This window comes from Otolemur garnettii, unplaced genomic scaffold (genome assembly GCF_000181295.1).
Source record: "Otolemur garnettii isolate 467f Iridium unplaced genomic scaffold, OtoGar3 scaffold00008, whole genome shotgun sequence".
Classification (NCBI taxonomy): domain Eukaryota; kingdom Metazoa; phylum Chordata; class Mammalia; order Primates; family Galagidae; genus Otolemur; species Otolemur garnettii.
The window spans coordinates 30,322,106-30,340,816 of NW_003852403.1; positions in this window are offsets into that span (position 1 = coordinate 30,322,106).

Genomic DNA, 18,711 nt, shown 5'->3' on the forward strand with positions numbered 1-18,711 from the left:
CCTAGTCGGAAAAATACCATACCTGGTTATATATTCGCAGTGGTGGCGAGTTACAAAGTAGGCTCATTACCTGGTTTTCAAAAAGAGTGATTTCTACTTAATAAAAATTCTGATTCTATGCAATGATTTTTCAACACAAAGAACCCAAATTCTGTAAAATAATTTGAAAAGCTTTATTCTGAGCTGAGTACAACCATATCCTAGAGAGCCACACCCAAGAAGCCTTGAACAAGTGATCTTGATGTGGTTGGGTGACAGTTGATTTTATACATTTTACAAAGAGAGACATTACATGTAAAGTTGAGAATCAATTCATTAAAGGTGTACATTGGTTTGGACCAAAAAGCCAGGACATGTAGAAGCAGGAGGTTACAGTTTATAGGTGGGTTTAAAAGTTATTTTATTTGTATTGGTTAAAGAAATGAAGCTTTCTCTAGAGGCATAGAATCTTTTCAGTGAAGATAAGTGTGCTAATCAGGGACAAGCCACAAGACATACCAGGCACATGCTGCGAATCAAGTGATCTGTTAAGTAAATTGATGACCTGAGGTGTGGTTTCATCTTTGCCCTGTGTGGCATTAAGCTTGTTGATGATTTAGACTTACATATAAGCATAACTCCAAAATGATAGGGCATAACTAGATATGTCTGATCTGTCTTCTCCTCGTGGATAACAATTCAATTTGGCTTTAAGATTTGCCTTTCATTTTATTTTTTTGCATACCTCTTTCCAAAAGAGGATTCATTCAGTTGGCCCGGAGCTCTTAAGACTTAATTTTAGTAAAAATAAGAAAGCAGGGGTATGGAGCAAGATAGCAGACTAGAGATATCTCCTTACCAGGCACTTGTGGTAAGACGGGGGAGACAGGAATTCAGCCAACTCTAAACGGGGGATCCTACTCCAATACATCACTCCCGGGCACAGTGAAGCAGTAGGGGACTCCAGGTGCCAATGAAGAGGTCTGGAACTGAGGAAGACCAGCATAAAAGATTAGTACCAGGATATAGTCAGAGGTCAGCAGGCCCTCCCACAGAGGCCTAGAGACAAGAACAGGGTTCCTGCAGTTTTTTTGTTTTTGGACTCAGCTGCTTTCTGGAGCTGTTTTGCAATGGCTTAAGCAAGCAGGTAAGCTTCAATAGTGTCTGACACCTGGAATTGAATAGTGGGCAGGGTGGAACTCCCATTGGTTTGGCTATTGGCAGGGTAAGACCCTTATGGGAAGGCTGCCCAGGTGGAACAGTCCACACAGTCCTAGTGCCCAGCCAGCTCTGGCAAGCCTGCTGAGCTGAGGCACTCATTCTTAGGGTGAGTTGAATGGTTCCTGCACCCCTGTGAAGGCCACTTTGTTGTCAGAGGGAACCTTTTGGAATGTCAACGCGTGCATCCTAAGAAATCTGGCAAGAGCTTCAGGATCCTAATCCCCTGGGGACTGAAACAACCAGGCAAAGCAACCAGGCCTTAATTGAGGGCAAATAAGTCAGGAGACAGGACCAGGTCTCCTATGCAACTAGAGAGTGGCATTCAGCCTCCCATCTTATCCAGCAAAACCACTCTGTGTTCTCCATCCTGTGACACCATAGCACCACCTGGTGTCCAGGCTATACATATGCACACACATACACACACATATACACACAAATATATATTTTTGTTTTTTTTTTTTTCATTTTTTATCCTTAGGTTTCATTTTTTCTTTTTTTGTTTTCCATTTATATTTATTTGGTAATTTTTTTTAATTTTTAATTTCTTCAATATCAAGGGCTCCTCTATTTTGTTGTGGTTTTCCAGCCCCTTTTACTCTTTATTTTTTATTTCTCTCCTTTTCTCTCTCTTTTGGTAGAGATTTTTCTACTTTTCTCATCTTCCCCACATAAATTTCTCATACAACATATGTCACATTTTCTCTTCATATTATATAATCGTATTTTTAATTTTCTTTATCTAATTTTTTCCCTTACTCTGAGGGGTAAAGGGTCATGGCATTAGTCTGACTAGGGTTCACAGTATTGGTCTAGCTCTACAAGTACATCATAAGCTCAGATAATGTCCTTCTAGCTTTGGTCTTTGGTAAGACAATATTGGTAGATCCCGTTGAAACATACTTTTGCTTTTTTTCTATATTTGCCAGAGGTAGGGGTCTTGCTTTTGCTCAGGGGGGTAAGTAGCTCCTGAATTCAAGGGACCCATACATCCCAGCCCTTACAAAGTCCTGGAGTTGTGGTTATGGGTCAAAGCATCCTGCCAAACACCACCATTTCTTCTTTATCTCTCTTTTTGTCCTCCTTCTCTCTTTTTATTCAATTCTTTCCTTCCACATCCCCATTTTTCTCTTCTTTATCTTTTCCTTTCCTTTCTCCCTCCTAACTATCTACTCCTCTCTTCCTTTTGGACTTATGCCAAAAAAACTACTTTAATGCTATGCTCAGAGATAAGGTGATTGAGGTGAAGGAGACGGTGAGAGGAAAAGCAGAGGAAGGAAGTGAACAAAAAGGAAACACACATGAGGAAGAAACAATAGAAAAATTCTGAAAACATGAAAAATCAGAAGACAGCATCCACCCAAAGGGATCATGAAATAGTGACCTACTGCCGAGGATTCCACATATAAGAAAATAATGGAAATGACAGGAAGGAAATTTAAAATACAGATGGCAAAAAACAATAAAGAGAATTGATAAGAAAGTAGAAAATAATGAAAAGAAATTCCAAAAACAGAACCAAAAATTGAATGAAATATCTGGAGAATTTAGAAAGGATATAGCAGAGCATAAGGAATTAAAGGAGTTAATCAGGGAACTTAAAGATGCACTGGAAAGTATCAGTAACAGATTAGACCAGGGAGAAAAAATAATCTCAGAGAGGATAAAGCTAACCAAGCCATAAAAGAGGCAGAACAAAAGAAAGAGAAAGGGTTGGGAGCGGTGAATCATGCCTGTAATCCTACCAGTCTGGGAGGCTGAGGCAGGTGCATTGCCTGAGCTCAGGAGTTCGAGACCAGCCTCAGCCAGAGTAAGACCTTGTCTCTAAAGAAAAAAATCCAGGCATTGTGGCAGGCACCTATAGTCCCAGCTATGTGGGATGCTGAGGCAAGAGAATTGCTTAAACCTAGGAGTTTGAAGTTGCTGTGAGCTGTGATACCAGGCACTCTACCAAGGATGACAAAGTGAGACTCTGTCTAAGAAAAAAGGAGAGAGAATGCAGAACATTTACACAGAAAATTATGGGGACTTCAAAAAATGCTCAAATGCACAAATTATAGATATTCCTGAGGGAAAAGAAGAACATCACAAAGGAATGGAAGCCCTATTGGAAGATGTCATAAATGAAAATTTTCCAAGTATCACTAAAAATTCTAAAACATCCTATTTAGAGGAATATCAAAACCTGAGTTAACTCAAGAAAAACATAGCATCTCCAAGATATACTGTAGTGAATCTATCCCAAGTCAAAATGAAAAAGAAAATTCTGTAAACAGCCAGAAATAAGCACCAGTCAATATACAGGGGCATATCCATCAGTGTGATAGCAGACTTTTCAGCTGAAATTTCCCAAGCCAGAGAGAATGATAATCTACCTTTAAAGAAAACAATATTTAGCCCAGAATTCTGTATCCTGTAAAACTAAGCTTCAAAATTGATAAAGATATCAAATATTTTATTGATATGAAAACATTGAGGAATTTTGCCAGAACAATTCCAGCTCTACAGGAAATACTTAGACTTACTGTCCACATTGAACATCACAATGGACCACCAGCAACTAAATACCTATAAACTAAAAGACAAAATTTTGCTTCTGTAATGGCACAAAGAATAAAACTAAGCAATGGACATCCACAAAATAAGATGAATAGAGCTCCATCATACTTATCAGTTCTCTCAATTAATATAAAAGGCTTGAATTCTCAACTGAAGAGGCACAAACTGGCTGACTGGAGAAAAAAGCACAAGCCATCTATAGAAACACACCTATCCTTGAAGAACAAAACAAGATTCAGGGTAAAGGTCATACATTTATTTTCAGATACAAGTGGATTTAAAGTAAAGCAACTAAAGAAAGACTAAGATAATCACTTCATACTAATCAAGGGGACAGTACAACAAGAAGATACTTGAATTCTAAATATTTATGCACCCAACTTAAAGGCTTTCAGATTTATGAAATAGACCTTAATTGGTCTGAGCAATATGATATCCTATAACACCATAATATTTTGGGACTTTAACACCCTTCTGACCAAACTGGACAGACACTCTACACAGAAACTAAACAAAGATACCAGGACATTAAATGTGACTCTAGAATAAATGGGCTTACTAGGCATATACAGAACATACAATCCCAAAGCTTAGGAATATACATTCTTCTTGTCAGTCCATAAATCATACTCCAAAATAGATCATATCCTCAGATATAAATCAAACCTCAACTATGAAATTAAAAGAATTAGAATTTTACCTTATACCTTCTCAGATTACAAAGCGATATAGGTAGAACACAATTCCAACAAAACTGTCATCCCTACACAAAGGCATGGAAATTAAACAACCTTATGCCAAATGACAGTTGTGTGAAAAAAGAGAAAAGGAGGAAATTATTAAATTCCTCAAACACAACAACAATGAATCTATAAGCTACCAATACCTGTGGGATACTGCAAAAGCAGTCTTGAAAGGGAAATGTATTACATTAGATGTCTATGTCCAAAGAAATAGAAAGAAAGCATATCAAGAACCTAATGAATCATCTTAAGAAAGTGTAAAAAGAGCAATGCATTCCCAAGCCTAGTAGAAGAAAAGAAACAACCAAAATTAAATCAGAAATAAATGAAATTGAAAACAAAGGAAACCAAAAATTAATGAAAAAAAGTTGTTTTTTCCCAAAGATAAATAAAATCAATAATAAACCTTCAGCTAGATTAACTAGAAACAGAAAAGCAAAATCTCTAATAACTACAATCAGAAACAAAAAATGGGAAATAACAACAGATACCACAACTATACAAGAGATTATCTCTGACTACTACAAGAAACTCTATGCCCCAAAATTTGACAATATGGAGGAAATGGACTGATATCTGGAATCACACCATATCCGTATACTTAACCAGGAAGAAATAGAACTATTGAACAGACCAATATCAAACATTGAGATAAACAATAAAAAATTGCAACAAACAAAAGCCCTGGACCAGATGGCTTTCACACCAGAGTTCTATGACACCTTCAAAGCTGAGCTTGTACCTATACTACAGAATGAATCCCAAAACATTGAGAAGGAACTTTCCCCAATATGTTCTGTGAAGCAAACATCACCCTGATACTAAAGCCAGGAAAGGACCCAACTAAAAAGGAGAACTACAGACCAATTTCACTAAAGAATACTGATGCAAAAATACTCAATAAAATCTTAGCCATTATATCACAGCTACACATAAAAAAAATTTATACGTCATGATCAAGTAGGCTTCATCCAAGGGTTGTTTTAACATACACAAATCCATAAATATCCCCATCAATACAAGAAAAAACAGAGATCATATTATCCTCTCAATAGATACAGAAAACACACATCATGAAAGCATTCTTTTCTAACAATTTTCTTTAAGAAAATAGGCATCTGTGGCACATTTTAAAAATTCATTGAAGCCATCTTTGACAAACCCATAGCTAATATCATACTGGATGGAGTAAAACTGAAAGTTTTTCCACATAGAATTTGAACAAGACAAGGATGTCCTCTATTGCCACTACTATTCAACATGTATCTGGAATTTCTAGCCAATCAGTCAATTGGGGGCATCCAAATGGGGGCATAGGAAGGCAAACTCTCACTCATTGCCGATGAAATGATCTTATACTTAGAAAAACCCAGAGATCAAACACAAGCATCCTGGAAATGATAAAGAAATATAGTAGTGTCTCAGGATATAAAATCAATGTCCACAAATCAGTACCCTTTGTATACACAATTAAAATTAACAGCCAAGTTGAGATGCTATTCAAGGACACAATTCCCTTCACTATAGCTTCAAAGAAAATGAAATACCCAGGAATGTGCCTAACACAAGAGATGAAGGGTCTCTACAAAGAGAATTGTGAAACTCTAAGAAAAGAAAAAGAGGAACATACCATGGTCTTGGCTGGGAAGAATCAACATTGTCAAATGTCTATACTACCCAACGCAATCTATAAATGCAATGCAATACCCATTAAAATACCAATATCATAATTTGAAGACCTGGAAAAAATATTTCTTCATTTTGTATGGAACCAGAAAAACTTCATATAGCCAAGATAAGTTTTAATAAGAACAAAACAAGAGGCATCACTCTACCAGACTTTATGTTATATTACAAGTCCACAGTGATCAAAACAGCATGGTAGTGGCACAGAAGTAGAAACATAGACATCAGTTTCCTATAACTATCTGATCTTTGATAACCCAAACAAAAGCACACAGTGGGGAAAAGAATCCTTGTTCAATAAATGGTGCCTGGAGAACTGAACAACCACATGTAAAAGACTGAAACTCTACCCATTCTTTCCACCACTTATAAAAATTAACTCAAGATTGGGGTGGCACCTGTAGCTCAAAGGAGTAAGTCACCAGCCCCATACACTGGAGGTGGCAGGTTCACACCTAGCCCCGGCCAAAAAAAAAAAAAAAACTGCAAAAATTAACTCAATTAATTAAAGATTTAATCTGAGACTTGAAATGATAAAGATCTTAGAGGAAAGTGTGGAGAAAAATTGGACTGGGGAAAGAGTTTATGAAGAAGACTTCAGTGGCAACCACGACACCAAAAATAAACAAATGAGACTTAATTAATTGAAAAGCTTCTGAACAGATAAAGACACAACAATTAAAGGAAATAGACAACCTTCAGAATGGGAAAAGATATTTGCATGTTTATGACTGTGACAAGGGATTGATAACTAGTATTTACAGAAAACTCAAATTTAATCAATAAAAAATAGCCAAAAATCCCATTTATCACTGGGCAAGAGACATGAAAAGAACCTTCTCTGAGGAAGACAGATGAATGGCTAACAAATGAAAAAATGCTTATTGTCACTATTCATCAGAGAAAGGGAAATCAAAACCACCCTGAGATAACACATAACCCCAAGGAGGATAGCCCTTATCACAAAGTCCCAAAGTTGCAGATGCTGGCGTGGATGTGGAGAGAGGGGGACACTTTTACATTGTTGGTGGGATGCAAACTAATACAGCCTCTTTGGAAAAAAGTATGGAGAATGCTCAAAGAACTCAAATTAGACCTCCCATTTGATCCTGCAATCCCATTAGTAAGATCTATCCAGAAGAAAAAAAAAAAAACACCTCACTTTATCATAAGGACATTTGCACTAGATTGTATATTGCAGCTCAATTTACAATTGCCAAGATGTAAAAACAACCTAAATGCTCATCAATTCATGAATGGATTAATAAACTCTGGTATATCTATACCATGGAATACTATTCAGCCATAAAAAGATAGAGACTTTAAATCTTTTCCATTAACATGGATGAAGTTGAAACACATTCTCAGTAAAGTATCACAAAAATGGAAAAAAAAACTCTAATGTACTCAATACTAATATGAAACCAGCAGACAACCTAATCCACTCCTACATAAGAGAAAAACTCAATTCAAATCAAGTTGGGGGAAAATCATTTTATCATAAAGACATTTGCACTAGACTGTTTATCACAGCTCAATTTACAATTACCAAGATATGGAAACAAGTGTCCATTAACCCAGGAGTGGATTAACAAACTGTTAACTGATAAACTAAGTTTCCAGATCTTTTAATATTCCTGATTTAGTGTGAATGTTCTTGGAATTATGAAAGCAGAGCTCAATATAATTTTGGAAATGTTCTATTAATGAACTATTAATGTAATATTCATAAAATCATGTCCTATGACTAGCCACGTTTGGTACAACTACTTGGCATGCAGATACTATTATTAAATGACAATCATAAGAGTATCAGTAGTTCATGGATATGTAAATGATGAATCTGTAGAGGTACTTGTCAAATACTGTTTAAAAGTAAATATTATAAAATAAATTGTAATGTTACTAGGAACATGTCATGAAAATTTAATTCTTTACATTACTGGTACACACACTATTCTATATAACGTGCTTTTCTCTGGTTATACTTCTGGAGCTAAGCAATTATTGCTTACAAAATTTCCCAAATATCTGGGGCTGCATACTCTTAATATCTTACTTTCTTATGACATTTTCTATGTACCAAATGTTTTTATGTGCATTCATTTCTAGTATATATTGTGTTTTATGAAATACGGCACATACATGTACACCAGTGGTCAGACATGAGATGATCTTGCTATTGTAGTACATGGAATTTTTAATGTTAATAGCTATATTTTCATATAGTAAAACATATAATTATATGACCTATATGTAGCAAAATATATAATACATGTCATAATAAATTAAATTTCTATATTGATAGATTATTTCCTTTTAAAAATAAACTACCTAAGTAAAGAAAAAAAATGACTTTATTCAAATGCTATGTAAATTAAATAACAGAATTATATGGTGTGTGGTAAGGCAAAATCATCATGATAGTTACATGAATGACTGGAATTTAGGGTATATTGGTTACAGTGGCAGCGTGCTCTAAGGACTAACATAAATTAATCTTATGGTTTTAGCAAGAATATAATATCTGGAAAGCCATATTTTCTCTTGAGTTTTTGAACCACATTAATGTAGTCTTCATCTTATAAAATAATCCACACAGTTTCCAGAGAGTTCAACTTAAAACCATCCCTTGCTTAAATCTCTAAGAAAGTGGTTCAGTGTTATTTTATACTACAAAAGTGTTTTAATGTTTATGAAGTCATTATTTGTAGCATGTCACGTGTATTCTGAGCTCCAGATTAATGACATGCCTACAGTTTGCATAAGGTTGACACTTTCAGAGAAAATTTAAAAATCTTAAACAGGTTTCAGATTTATTTGATAGTTTTCCCCATCTCTCTACTGTAAAAGCACAATAGTTTTTACTTATATTTTTATTTTCACTATCTATGAAATGGAAAGTAGGATAATGTTCATTTAATTATTTACAAATTCAGATGGAGTGATTAGTCTTGTTTTTCTCTCCTCTCCTCTGGGACAACCAGACACAGAAAAGTTCCACAATCATTAGTTAACAAATAGAAAATGTCACCTAGGAAATAAGGCCAGGAGCAATTCCTTTTAAGCTGCATTTAACTGTACAATTAGAGTTACAAAAATTTACAATAATAAATAAACATCCCATTTTATTATCTGATTTGAGCCTGTAGTTTTATGTAAAGACTGTTTCTGATAAGCTTTAGGAAACCAGATGACAGAAAAAGTTTAATCTCCTGGTATTACTCTGTTAGAAAAAAAAGAAAGTATGCATTCCACTCTACATACACAGAAGTGTTCTTCTCATTTGCTTCAACTCTTAGATATAACTGGTAGAAAAAAATGTCTTGAAAATGTTTAATGAAGTGGAAATCTGTTATGAGTACTTTAATGTCCTAAAGAATCCAGGGAAATAAGATTTGACATCAGGAAAATGCTAAATCAGAGAAACAAGCATTGTTAGAAAACTTTCCGTCTTTCATGGACACGATTACACATCAACTTTGAGATAGTACTGGAGATAGTGCCTACCATATGTTTCAGCTATTTCACTGCTAGGTATTTACCCTAAAGAAATGAAAACATGTGCACAAAGACTTTCACACAAATATTAATACTAGATTTTCTTTTAATAATCAAAATCTGAACTCAAAACGTCCTTCAAAGAATGAATAAACAAGACATCTGGCATATTTATGGTGTAGAACATTACGCTGAAGTGAAAAAGGGATGGACTCTTGCCACAGGTAATAACTTTGGTAGATATTCAGGGAATTATACTATGTATGAAGAGGAAATCTAAAAGGTTACATGCTTTATGATTCCGTCTATAAATATTTATAGAAAATGCCAGGTTATCAAAAGTGACAGAGAGCAGATCAATGGTTGAGTGGAATGAAGAGAGCAGAGGAGCAGGAAGGCAAGAAAGGATTACCAAGATGAGGACTGGTAGATATGTTTATTTTCTGGATTTTAGCAATGACTTTATGAACATACTGATATAACAAAAGTTACCAGTTTATAGGCTTTAAGTATGTGCAGATTGTTTATATCTGTTATACCTCAAAATATCTGTTACTCATTCCAAGAGCTGTTTTTAAAAGTCATTGTTTAGTCAGATTTAATGTGGATATTTAATATGATACACAAGTTTTTACTTTTTTCACAATTTCTTCTTATATCTTGTTCCTCATCTTGGCTTACTCCAGTCTAGTTTATTTTGTAAAACGTCACATGGACTCTGAGCTCCAGATTAATGACATGCCTACAGTTTGGATAAGGTTGACACTGTGAAGGACATTTTGAGAAAAAATTTAAAAATCTTAAACAGCTTTCAGATTTATTTGGTAGTTTCCCCCAATTATTAATAATACATTTTAAAAGAAATTTTCTAACAAAAGCACATTGAAGATATGTTCTTTTTTACTATTAAACTATTGGCCAGGCTTGGTGGCTGACACATATAATTCTAGCATTCTGGGAGGCCAATTGGGCAGATGGCTTGAGTTGGAGACCAGCCTGAGATAGGTGAAACTCCCCACCTCTGCCAAAAATAGAAAAACTAGCTAGGCATTGTGGATATCTGTAGTCTCAGCTACCTGGGATTCCAAGGCAGGAGATCTCTTGAGCCCAAGCATTTGAGGCTGCTGTGAGCTGTGATGATGCCAAGGCACTCAACCCTAGGGAGACAGAGTGAGACTCTATCTAAAAAAAAAAAAAAAAAAAAAAAATGAAAAAATAAAAAAATATTGCTGGAATAAAATGTGTATTTCTAAAAACTTCTGTGGTTTCCAGAAGCAAATTACTTTCTGAGAATAGAAATCTATGTGGATTCTGAAAATAGTTACCACCTCTCTTTATAGAGAATATAATTATTCAATAGGTCCCACATCTCTTGTGTTGTCTTCCTCTCTTGGCCTATCCTTCCTTCCTTCCTTCCTTCCTTCCTTCCTTCCTTCCTTCCTTCCTTCCTTCCTTCCTTCCTTCCTATCTTTCTTTCTTTTAATAAAAAGTTGTGCATCAGGCTTCCTACTAGATGAATAACATTCTGTTTATTCTCTTTACATTCTCAGAGTTGAATCTTAAAGGAAAGTTGAGTATTTTCTCTGAATTTTTCATCAAATTACTGTTCCTTCTGTTCTCTACAATGTCCAGCAAAGTCGTGGGAGCTACCAAGATTGCTCTTTACATTGAATCCATGCTAAGAGGCTCTTACATTGCTCTTTACATTGAATCCATGCTGGGCGAGTTGAGTAGTTTGGGCATTTTATTATCCCCTAGTCAACCCCTAAACTTGTTAGGGCACTGGTCAGAGACATATTTATAGATAAAATTTCCTGATATATTCTCATAAAACTTTGGCACCTTTAAATATTTTTTTCTCTTCTTGAATTTTTCTCTCATTATAAGGGTATTAAATTAGGGTTTTGTTTTGTTTTGTTTTGTTTTTTGCTAGGCATAGTATACTAAGGGAGATCCCTCACTTCATTTTTTCCATATTTCCCCAGGGAAATCCCAGCTATTCTTCTATTGTCCCCAAAGAATCATCATCACCACCACCTTTCCCTTTTAGAAATGTGATCATTTCGATGACAAATTTGAGGGCTGCTTCTAGGGTGAAGTGAATGAAGCACTTGGCATACATTTAAAGAGCAAACCCAAACATCCATTAATGAAAATAAATAATATCAAAACAATATTTTCTGAAAATAAACGCCACACGTTTATGAACAAAGTAGCACAATTTCAATTAACTACAGGATTATTTGGCATTCTAATTATATTCTACAACCTACATATCTTAGATATCTACAATATACATGGCTTAGATAGCGTCTGCTTGGTGACTCTTTCTGGCACCAGAAGGACAGTATTGGTATTGCTTATTTAAAGTTGAAGTCAGATGCCATTGCACTCACTACCTAGGACCAGTTGAATTCTGCCCAGTTTCCGGGCAGAGGTTTTTCCTTTTTTACTCCCACTTCATAGACAGTACAGGGCAGGCAGAAATCTGCAGGATGAATTCAGTTTTTGTTTATTATCGTCAAATAGTTGAAAGTAAAAAAGCCCAATCTGGGAGTGAAGAAAGATAATCTATAACTTCCCTTATCTGGTTCTATACAGGGAAAAGGAGAGTGCCCTGTTGGAAAGTTTCCCTCATCATGAGTGTTTCTTGAGACTTTTTAGTAGGGTAAATGTTCTAAAATCTGTTCCTTCATGATCTAGCTAATAAAATTACTTTTGGGGGCGGCACCTGTGGCTCAGTGGGCAGGGTACTGGCCCCATATAATGAGGGTGGTGGGTTCAAACCTGGCCCTGGCCAAACTGTAACAACAACAAGAACAAAAATGAAATGACAGGATTGTAATTAAAATATTCAGAGGCTATAACATTTAAAAAAATAAAATAAAATTGCTTTTTGTATTTTATGTTTTTGAATTATCTTATTTTTTCACATTTCATTTTTATAAATGCAAATTAAAATTTGGAATATGATTGGTTCTTGTTTACAGAAGTGTTGGGAATTTTTAATCTACTTCTATGTATTCAGGAAGTACATGACAGAATAATGGTTAAGAACATGAACTTTGGAATCATACAGAATTAAGTTAATATCCCAACTCTGCCAGATTCCAGGTATGTGTCTTCAGGCAATTCAATCTCCCTGAGTTTCAATTTAATCAAACCAAAGGACTGCTATAAAGAATAAGTAATGTAGGCTAAGAATACATCACAATGCCAGGTGCATGGTATCTAAGAATTGGTAGCTGTTACTGATATTAATGTGTATTTTAATGAAAATACAGACAAAAAGATTCCTGGAATGTTCCCTTATAACAGAGATTTCCCAGAAGTCCTCAATAAATACTGCTTTTTGGAAATGCAGAAATGGCTCTGGTTTTACTAAAGAATAATGATGGAATTTTTACGTATTCCCAGGTGATGAGCAAGCAGAGTAAAATTTGTAATGCTCCTGCTAGTTTTAATTTCCTTGCTCAGGCAAGGAACTCTACAAATGACGAAAGGGAAATTTGAGTTTATGCAGTCATTTAATTGCAATAGGAAGATACCCAGGGAAAGGTTGAGCTACAAGTAAGAAGAGAGTGATTAAAGAGTTGTTGCTTACACTGTTACCCTAGGGAGCATATTGCAAGGGTACAAGTCAAATCTGTCAAGTGTAGAACATAAATGTCTTAATACAATAATCAAGTTAATGAGGCAAAAGCTATGTTGATTGGTTTGATGTAAGCACGGCAGATTGTATTAAAAAATCAACACATTGTACCCCACATATGCATAAATGTATTCATGATCTATGTGTATATGACTTAATATAAATAAATGAATAAATAAAATTTTAAAAAAGCAAAATGGTATTCTCACTACCATATTGACAAACAAGATTCTTCCAGATCAAGGAAAGTAAGGAAATTACCCTCATGACTTGGGATGGAGTGAGGAGAGGATGTTCTCAGTTTTCAGAATTTAATGAATGAGATAATAATTAATGATTCTAGTTCATCATTGATTAGCAATGAATTTAATTTAGTTAAGCATAAAAGGTATTTAATTTTTCTAGACCCACTTCCTCTGCTGTCCTGCTAGCATGGCGTGGAATGTTACTTTTGTTGAACATTATTACTAGGCTAATTAGATGAGCATTTGCGTGGAATAAAAATTTTGATTTGGTTCCTCAAATGTTTTATCTGACTGTAAAAATTAATCTACTTGCAACTTTTTTTCTTATCATAATCTTTTTAAGTATAAGACCTGTCAACTCAATTGATTTTTGACATAATTTATATTTTTATATGTAATATAATCTCTAAAATCTATGTTAATATATTTTTAATTATTTTAATTTATTTCAAAAAGGAGAGTAACTTTATTCATCATATTTTTTAAATGTCAATTGTTAGTAGACATAAATTATGAAAATCAGATGTATAGCATAACAGTAATACATGTTATTGTCTGAAAAGATTTACCTTGATAGAATTTACTTTTTACATCATACTTGTCATTGGTAGAGGTGCCAAAGTAAATTTCTTGTAAATATTTAAATAATTCTTTAGCACAAACTGAATACGAGATTCCAGCACTGATAATGTTGCTTGAGATAAGGTTTTAATTTAGAAAAAGATATGTAGTTTTCAAAAATATGTACATAAAAGCAAAAGTAAATTTCAACAATTATGAGAGCCAAAAGGATGGTTAGACTAACTTTTGTAAGAACTTAACTTTTAACTTACTTGTTAAAACAATCAAAGCCGTAATGATATGGATAGAACTACCACGAATGAGTTGACAGGAGTTTGTGATAAATAATTAGCACTTATTTTATTTTTAACACTTCATGGAGTTCCAAATGCATACGTTTACAGGAGTTTTCTAATTACCCTCTGGTAAAAATAAAGACATATTTCTTTTTTATACCTCCCTTGGTGGCATCATAGTTTATTCAGTAAACAAGGTCAGATTTTCACCTCACTTGTGGGGGAGGAAGGAATGATAAAAGCAATTCCTACCTTAGGATTTGAAATGAGAGAAAAAACATTTTTATAAAAAGCCTGTCTAATGTACATACAAGGATTAGCCCCGTACCATACACACACGGACACAGAGGACCACCTCGTAAATATTAGTCATTAAAAGTAAAGATAAATAGTAACTATTACTGATATTTGTTTATATACTAGGCACCTCATTTAGACTGTTGGTTCGCTGAGGGTAAGGTGCTTGATCAACTGGTAATTTTATCCTTAGCTTTTTAAACAGTAACCAATACATGTCAATATTTTTTTGATTTATGTATAAATATTCACAATCATAAGATTTCTTTTAATTTTATTTTATACAAAAATTACTGTTGAATTGGAATAGATTAATCTATATAATAGCTGCAGGAGCTCAGAGACATGTGCAAAATGTAGTCTGGACCTCACCCCAGACCTACTCAATAGGAATCTCTTGAGTGAGGGTCTGTAAATTTATACTTAAACAAGATCTGCAAATGAAATCTAATGCAAAGTTACATTTGATAAACCATGCTCAAAAGGCCTTTCTAATCCCCAAACGGTCTCCATTTTTATCCACTTCCAGCACAATTTCTCCAAAATACTTCTAATTCCTCATTTATAAACCTTAAATATTATTTACCCAATTACCTATGAGACAAAATAAAATTATTTACCTGAACAATCACGATTAACCTCAGGAAGTCTGGTTCCGGCATAACTTTACAATAAAAATCATCGTCTTTCTAATCCAGGGATCCATTGTTTCCGATGACTCTACTCACTCTGTCTTACACTTTCCCATCCTTTATGCCTTGGGATACCAGCCTCCCATGTCCATGTGCCCTAAATGCCCTGCTTATCTCTCCCTCCCACCTTACCATCTCCTTTTCCCTCTCTCCCTTTTTTTCTCTTTCTCTCGCTTAATGATTCTGAAGTTCAACAGATTATTCAAATTACCTAGGTATCTTTTAAAAGATACCAATGCTCTGGCCCCTGCTCTGTTGAATGGAGTCTAGAACCACTAATAGTAGTAAAACACCAGGTGTAACTTATATCCCACTTTAGCTCAGTGAGTTCCTTGGCCACCTCAGCTGGAAAGAATCAATCCTTCTCCTTTGAAGACCATGGAAGCACCAATTATTCCTACTACCACCCACACATGGCCTTGTATCATCCCTTAGCTCTTATCGATTAGCCTTAATTCCACTAGAAGACAAATTATTCCTACCCTGCTAATTTGCAAAGCATAAGTTCTTGATAAATATATACTTTGGGAACAAACATAGAAATGGTTATACTTTTAGGAGTAGGACAAGATGCTAATACGGGACTTTCTAGGTAAGCATTACTTTTAATATTCATACCTTAAAAATTAACTGCTATTTCAATTTTCTTTTGTAAAGGGAAGAGTTATCTAACATTTTAAGCAAAGAAAAAAATTAATTATGAAAAGACATAATCTTTTAAAAAGTGGACCATTCTGAGTTTTGCCTCCTTTCTCCTCTGCTTCCCTTCTGTAAGAATAATTGATCAGGTATTTCAGAACCACCTTCAGCATAAAACATAAGCAAAAGAATTTTTATATGGCACGAAAATTTTCAGAAATTTAAGTTATGCCACTCTCATAATATAAAATAAAAATTGAAATGAAAGTGAAAAGTAAAACAAGCAGCTCTGAAGATTTTAAAACAATTCTATTTCTGATCATTTGAAATATCTGGAGGTTTCTTTTCATGTAGGAAAAGCGTATAGGTCTCTGTCTTTTTCTATGTTCATAAAAGTTATAGCACTTTGTATTGATAGCCATACGCAGCTACTAAGGGTTGCCTCTGTTATAGACTCTGTATTAGCAGCTGTGTTTGATGTCTGTGGATCTTATGGTATTCTATATGCGAACAGAATTCTGCTAACACATTTAAAATATAATAATGACTATTAGGAGTAGAGTATTAATGTCTTAATACAACAAATAAGTAAGTGAGGTGATATATAATTATGTTAGCAAGTTTGATGTAAGCTTTCCACATTGTATATCAAATCAGCACATTGTACCCCATAAACACGTTAATGTACACAGTTATGCTTTAATAAAAAAAGTCAAAAAAATTAAAAAATATTATAATGAGTTAGAGCCAATTACAATTCATATCCATAACATGAGAATAAGTTAGATAAGTATTGTTATATAATTCTGATATCTCAGATGGATAAAATTAGTTTCATCACATTCAAAAACTTGTTTAAATTTAGGAACTTGTACATTTCACCAAGAGTTTGGTTTGCAGAATAGATAGTTAGTTAACACAAGTTACTATGTCTGCAGAGCCTTAGCCTTGACCCTCAGCATTCCCAGCACAGGCACCATAATTGAGTCTAGAAGTCACCTTTTGAATATGAAAACAAAGCGTGTACATGTAAGGAGGTGTGTGCTGAGTAAAGTGCTAGAGATCTTTTTGTTAAACTCCATTTTTTTCTTTGCAGTGAAGTGTCTTAATGATATAATCTTGAATTTCTATGCTTAATGTTCAGTTCAGAAAAATAATCCCAAATGAACATAATCAGTACTAAACCCAAATGAACTTTCCCAGTGCCAGGCCACGTTAATAGTGGCCATTTACGAAGTATACTCTTATTTTAAGTTCAATTTTGTTCCTATTATGTCATAGACATTAGAGATACAGGTTCCAATTCAATTATAGACAAGAAATATTAGAAAACAAAGTGATCAGAGGCTGAGACAAATGATCAAGACAAGTAGAGTCTGTGTCTTCTGTCCCTCTCTTGATACATTTCCCCTTATTTTGCAAAAACAAATCTTTTTTCCTGTTGCAATTTTCTCATTCTATTAAGATTTTTCAAGTTAAAAAATTAAAAAAAAATATGTTAAATTACAACTATTTTGTGGACTTCTAATGTAGGACTCTTTCTGCCGGAGCAAATCTAAGAGGCTTGGCTCCAGGAGTTGTTCCTCTTTTGGAGTTAGCGCCCAAGGCTAGGAGACTCTGAGTGGAAGGATTCTGCTAGCCTATTGTGTGCAGATAAAGTGGGTCTCTAAATTCAACCATTTCTGTCATGTTGATGCGAGGGAGAGAGTGAAGAGATTTCTCTTCAACTCTAGGAAGGAAGGCAACCAAGGCTTTGGCTGTTACTCCAGCTGTGGACTGATTTGAAAGTCCTTAGGCACAGAAAAAACAGGAACCTGAGCTTCAGTATTCTGCAGTGCAGGAAGAACAAGCCAGAACTGTTCTTTACTTCTAGATGACCACTTCATCTTTTTCAACCTCATTTTTAGGATTTATTGAAGGATGCATAAAATTTTCAATTGAATTAAATAAGAAACGAATGTAACATAAAAACTGGCAGAAAGAGATTTGGTTCAGAAGATCAGAAATTCAGTGATCTGTTTCACCCTAGGAAACTTGTGTAATCATCTCTTTTATTTCTTGTGACTGCTCTGTGAAGTTGAAATGTCTTTACATCTGTGAGGGTACTGAGGGCCATACTAGTTAGATAATTTGCATGTAATTTTAGAGCTAATGTTAGTCGATCCAAGATTGCATTAGCGATCTGTTGAATTTTAAATCTAGATTATTTTTAGATTTCATTGTCTTTAGTCCTTTTTTTCTTACATATTATTTAAACTGTAGCATATCATGTTGATCAGTTTTATCATTTATATCTCAGATAATTTATAAAAGGGAGAATAGTATTAAAATAAGGTTCATTTTAATAACATGTAGATAAGCAGTTGAAAGAAAATTTCTTAATTACTATTACAACAAAACTAGGTGCTTAAGACCTATGACAGAGTAGGATGCAAACAATTTGGATCCTCCAATTTGGGGATGCCTAAAATTATGATTCTAGGGTCTGAAGACAACACTCAGCCCAGTCCTTTTTGAAAATGGTTTCTACTGAGCCATTAAGTTTAAAGGTAAAGAAAAAAAACAGTAATGCACAGAACTATTAGTTGAAAAGTAATTGTATCTTTTTTTTTTTTTTTTTTTGAGACAGAGCCTCAAGCC